The sequence below is a fragment of the Strix aluco genome, chromosome 1 (genome assembly GCF_031877795.1).
Source record: "Strix aluco isolate bStrAlu1 chromosome 1, bStrAlu1.hap1, whole genome shotgun sequence".
In the NCBI taxonomy this organism is placed as follows: domain Eukaryota; kingdom Metazoa; phylum Chordata; class Aves; order Strigiformes; family Strigidae; genus Strix; species Strix aluco.
In genome coordinates, this window is record NC_133931.1 from 19,264,403 (window position 1) to 19,270,095 (window position 5,693).

The window sequence follows — 5,693 nt, forward strand, 5'->3', positions numbered from 1 at the left end:
TCCCTCCATCCTCAGAGGCTCTTGCCTCTGGAAAGGAGTGTAGACCATTTTCAGACTATGCTACACTAAACCTACCCAAGAATGCGCTCCAGTTTTCAAACCATGTGTTTTGATAGGAATGGCAGAGACATTTCATTGTTTCAGGTAGTTTTCCTTGGCACAGCGAATCATCAATATAATCAATTAAGCATGAAAAAACCAGGCATTTGCATGACTTAAAATTATATCCTGAGGCCTGTTTTTTTAATATTTTAAAAATTTTTCCTGTTTTCTTGGGTAAAGTCAGCTGAAAGCAATTTATACTGTCCTTGACCTACATACTGCAGTACTAAAAATTCATTGAAAGTTCAAGAGTTTTTTATAGTATAAATTGATAACAAAAAACTAGCCTTAAATTCAGGGAAGATAACAGCCTGTCTTTGTGAAATTGTATATATACAAGTATTGTGCTATGGCATTTTCTAAGCTGGGACATTTACATTAGAGTATTATTGCTACCCTGTTTACATGTAGTGGAGCTAGTGTGCCATGTAATGATTATCATGTGAAATGATACATTAATTCCATAAATCACAGATATTTTTAGCTTCCTAGTTCCCAGTGTACATTAAAATAAATTCAAATTATTTGTAAACTTAGACTAGAAAGACACAAACTAATTCCTTAATGGAACAGAACCAAGTTGCTACTGATGTATAAACAATTCTGTTCTTTAATTCTTGAAGGTTAGTGGTTCTCACCATTTTTATACTGATAGGAAAATCCTGGCACAGCCTCATCTGAACAAGATTTAACTAAAGAAATTCCAAACTTTTAAAATAATAGCAATTACAATATAATCTTGATTTTACAGTAAAGACGGAAGCCTATGTTTTCACTCATTTAGCTGTGCTGTGAACTTTAACAGAAAACAAAATCTTTCATCTCCAGCTGTTGCAGCTATCCTTTTCTAGAATGGTGATTAAAGAGTTCTCACTAACTTCTATGTTCTCCTTCTTCCAGATTATATATCTATATTATCAACTTCTAGGGAAAGAAACTTTTGTCTCACTGATATTTGTTCAATGCATCAGGGAATAACAGCAATAATACTCTCAATAATAACAATGTTCCTTGAAATTCTCTAACAGCTCTAAAATAAGGAGTACAGCTAGCTGAAAACACTATCTCTTTAGTTTAGCAAAGGCATAACATAGCCTTCATGAGCAAAGTAATGGTTATTAAAATGATTACTAAAAGATCTGTCCTTAAGTCTGTAGAATAGAAAGGGCAGGAAATTGAGGTACTAACAAAACAAAGATCTAGACTGAGTTAATTTGGATCCTGAAGTGGAATCCAGATCCAGAAGGAGGTGCTGAATCTTCCTAGGGAGGGCTGGATAAAACTACTCACCTAAGAAGGAGAGAAAACAAGGGAGCACACTCAACCACAAATTCTCCTCTAGTAATATAAAATGCTAAGCATGGGAGTGCTTCTTCTTCCAAGATTTATTTCTTTTTACAGGAAAGTGCTTTTATCTGTTCAAGATCAATAGTCCTGTACTTTTCCCCAGCAGTAGCTGCCTAAAGCCAGATCTGAAAGCACTCACTGAATTTACTTCGTGGGTCTTAGAGGGCTTTTGAATTAAGATCCATGGCAACATACAGCAGCATGGAAACTTACCTTTTATATTGGAGTCCTTTTCATTCTTTTTTTAAAGTTCTTAATGCATTTGGCTAATGATAACAAATTCACCCCAACTATTCATCTCATATATTTGATGCCATTTCACAAATAAATGTGAAGGACAGTTCTTGATCCCTGGCCTCACAGATCAGAGCTTTGTGCTTCAGTAAGTTTCTGCATGGCAGTTTATTTCATCAACCAGCATCCACAGTGTTAAATATCTGGAAGATGCTTACAGGACAGCTTTTGGGCCAAGTCTGGACAGTATATTCAATACTAACACTGCAGACTTCAAACTAACAATTTTAGAAAAAATGGGCCTGAGGAAATACAAAAGCCTATTAAGTTACCTGCAGGTAGCAATACACCAAGCAAACCCATCACTTCCACCATCGTTTAAACTCTTTGATTCTAGTTAGAAAGAAATGATTACCAGTATGGCAAAGGCAATTTCAGTATATTTATGTAAATATTACTCAGCAGTTTTTAGGGATTTGAGGACAGGTTCCAAAACTTACATCTCCTAAAGAAGCTTTTGTTTGCTTTGTGAGCAGGTACCTATTTGCAAGTGATTGTGTCCCAGCTGCCTACAGGAACTCATGCAACCACACATTAGTTGTTTCACTATGGCATGGTGCCACTTAAAACAAGTATGTAATGTCAGATAGCACAGTCTTTCAGGATACTATTTTCTGTGCTTAGGAGTGTTCAATACCATTACATTCCTTTTCCTTAGTTATTCTCGTAAGAGAATACATACTATTTTACTAACAGCATGAATGGTTTTCTTTACTTTGATTATTGTAATTACACTCCACTGGTACTTATTGACAGCAACTGCTACTAAAAACTACCCCTTTTGTTATTCTCACAGATGCTTTTTTTCTTGAGTGGTGAAAGACAAATGTAGCTTGAATTAGAAGAGATCAGTCCAAACTTTTGATAATGGTACAGGCTATAATCCACCATCTACAGCGGTTTCATGCAGTCCTAATGTGAATTACAGTAAGTTCTGTCAGGGTTTTCCCTTAGCTTAATGTAAGAGACTTCTATTCCAAGAAACTTAGAAAATGTACAGTAAAGTTAGAATGTAGTAATTGACTCTATTGCATCACCATACAATAGCCCATACTGAAAAATATTCTAGAGCCTGTTTAAAGACAAGGGCCTGGAATCACTGTTATGCAGATGTTAGTGGAGCTCACACATGCTGGTGACCTTGACAAGCTGTAGGCTTAGGTATGTCATGATCTGATGGAATGTCAGTGGTATAAAGAAACTTAAGCTTATTAGCATATAGTGTGCAAATCCCTATACTAGAATCCAACAATAGTTTCCTAAATTATGTCTCGGTTCAGTATCACTGTTTCTGGACGCCTTTGGTTAGGAGCTGAAATGCCACACAGACAATGCAGACAATGTCAGAAATGTCATTAAGTCATTTTAGCCAGAATTTTGCTTCAGGAATTCAATTGCCTTTTCTTGAAGCATCAAGCCTCAGTATTGAAACCTCCTGACTATAGTTTACACACTTCTTGGCACTGAAAAGATCTTGTATACACATGGAAGAAAAACACACATTTCTGATGGTGATAGGTTTGATTCAACTACCCCTGACAATGCGTGAATTCTAGCACTGTTTGCCATTTAGAAAATTACACATACAAAATGTATTAGTTAAAAAATATGTGTTCTTCAACAAGAGGAATGTTAAGAGTTCAAGAAATCAAGTTTAGATTTAATGTTCAAGAACTTATATTAATTTGTTAGGGGAATACATTGATGATTGTTTTCATGGAGTGCATTAGACATACATTACCATCCAGAATAAACTGAAGTAGCCACTGTAATTAAAATAATTTAATGGCTCTCTGAGTGAAATTTCACACTGACCCACATGGAAAGCATCAAGTAGAATCTTCCTTCCTAAAATAAAATTGATCTTCCTGACAGATGCCTGTGTTTCACAACAGTATCCATAATATAGCTATGGAAACTAACTGAAGAAGGCATAGAAGAAAATGTTCAGTATAGGGTGGATATAATAACTCAGATAATATATTTTGATAGGTAATTTCCTCTCATATTTGATAATATTCTTGATAAGTAGGAGGCAGCAGAAAGAGGAAAGAAGAAATGTGTCCACATGTCTAAACACAAAATTGATTTAATTATCATAACAAGAGAATTTAAGTTATGCATTTGGAAAAAGCTTTTTAGCACAGAGGATAGAAGCAATGGGGTGTATTGCTTGAGGACAACATGCAGTTCTTATAGCTGGATTTTAAGCACAAGTAAAAGACACATCTATTGCCCTAGGAATAGGTAATTTTGGTTTCTTTGAATGGAAACTCTGATTTCAGGTCATTCTGAAGCCCCATTTTTCATGAATTTATATGATGTAAAACACAGTGGTTGCAAGTCTAAGCTTTCTTGAACAGCAAGAGGAAAATAAGACTAATGTATTCAAAGACAAAATACGTAGAACTCTCCATGTACAAAGGCATGCTACTTGCTGGTATACCAATTTGAAACAGTGCATCAGGAAGTCACACGTCTTCTGGGTCAAAAACCCTCCAGATGATGAAATCTGAAGTATAACTAATCTGCAGAATAGATTAAGGATTAAGGATAGACATAGTGCTTGTAGCATTGCTAAAGCTGTCTGACATTGCACATTTGAAGAACATTATTTTCAAAAGCTTTTAAACTAAATCAACATTTACCACTTAAGCCTTCCCTTCTCACTTAGCTGTGGAAAGTAAGGCACCTAATTTATGACTGTCCTTTAGACTCCCTCTAAAGACAATAGAGGATGGTAAATGCTTCTGGAAGATTATCTTGTTTTAAGATGACTGTTCAAGCTAGGTGCTTACCATCAATCTCCACTGACTACCAGGGCAGTCAACAGGAACAGCTAGGACTAGGTACCTCCAACAGCTGCAACTGCATGAGCAGAACTGCCTCCCCAGAGACTGTAATTTATTTTTACTCTTTCATGTGAAAACATATTTAGAATATTTATAAGGTATCTCTGAGGCTATCTGACTTGAAAGCTACTTTTAAGACAGATGATAAATTCTTCCTAGATTTTAAATTGGAGGAAGGTATCTGGGTTTGGATGCTTAAGGGAGTCTACTAGGGGTCTCTGAGGTTTTGTTGTTACTGTCCCTTGCTAAGATCTGGTCTAAAAAATATTTACCTACCACTGCTCTTCTTTGCCCCTTAAGAGGCTCCATGTGCATAGTGCTTCCTGACTAATGTATTCTCACATTCAATCAGGCTAAAGAATTTTCCTTTTCAGGTGATTTCAGTTGTTACATAGAAACTTGTTAAATTAAGTGAGAAAATTTCTTTCAACTGCACTCAAAACTACTGACAGCTGAGACAAATTAAATGCTAAACAGAAGCTGAAATATTTAATCAATCACAAAGTAGTTTTCTGTAAGTCTGGGAGGAAGAAGAGGTGACTACATTCTGTAACTATGATGTATTTGTGTGTTTCTATAATACCCTTCAACCAATGATATTAGAGAACTTCCTGACAACTTTCAGAATACAAAAGAAGCAGTGGAGTCAAAGAAAAACAATCCTTTTCTTTGCTGTTAATGCAGATTTCTTACCACAGAATGTGGTACTTGTTATTTTCTAACCCAGACATCAGAGACATGGATAATGAATTATTTGGTAGAAATGAAATTCAGTTTTAACTGAAACTAGGTGAAAAACTTCAGGAAAGAGTAATCTACTTGGAATATATGTCACAGACTGCAGCTAGCAAAATAAAATTAATGTCAGTGTCACTGGTGAAAGAACAACAATTGAATTTCCTAAGGAGAAGTTAATAAAAAATGAGATCTCATCAACCTGCATCCTGTTTAAGTTTGGATTTATATATCAAAAATCTGCTTGTTATTTGAAGCAACGTACTAGCCTGCCTACTTTCCAGAAGAATTTGTTCTTTACATATCTACCTTACTAAACCCCCTTCTCATTAGCTTGGAAATCCCTTGAGTCTTTCTGCCACA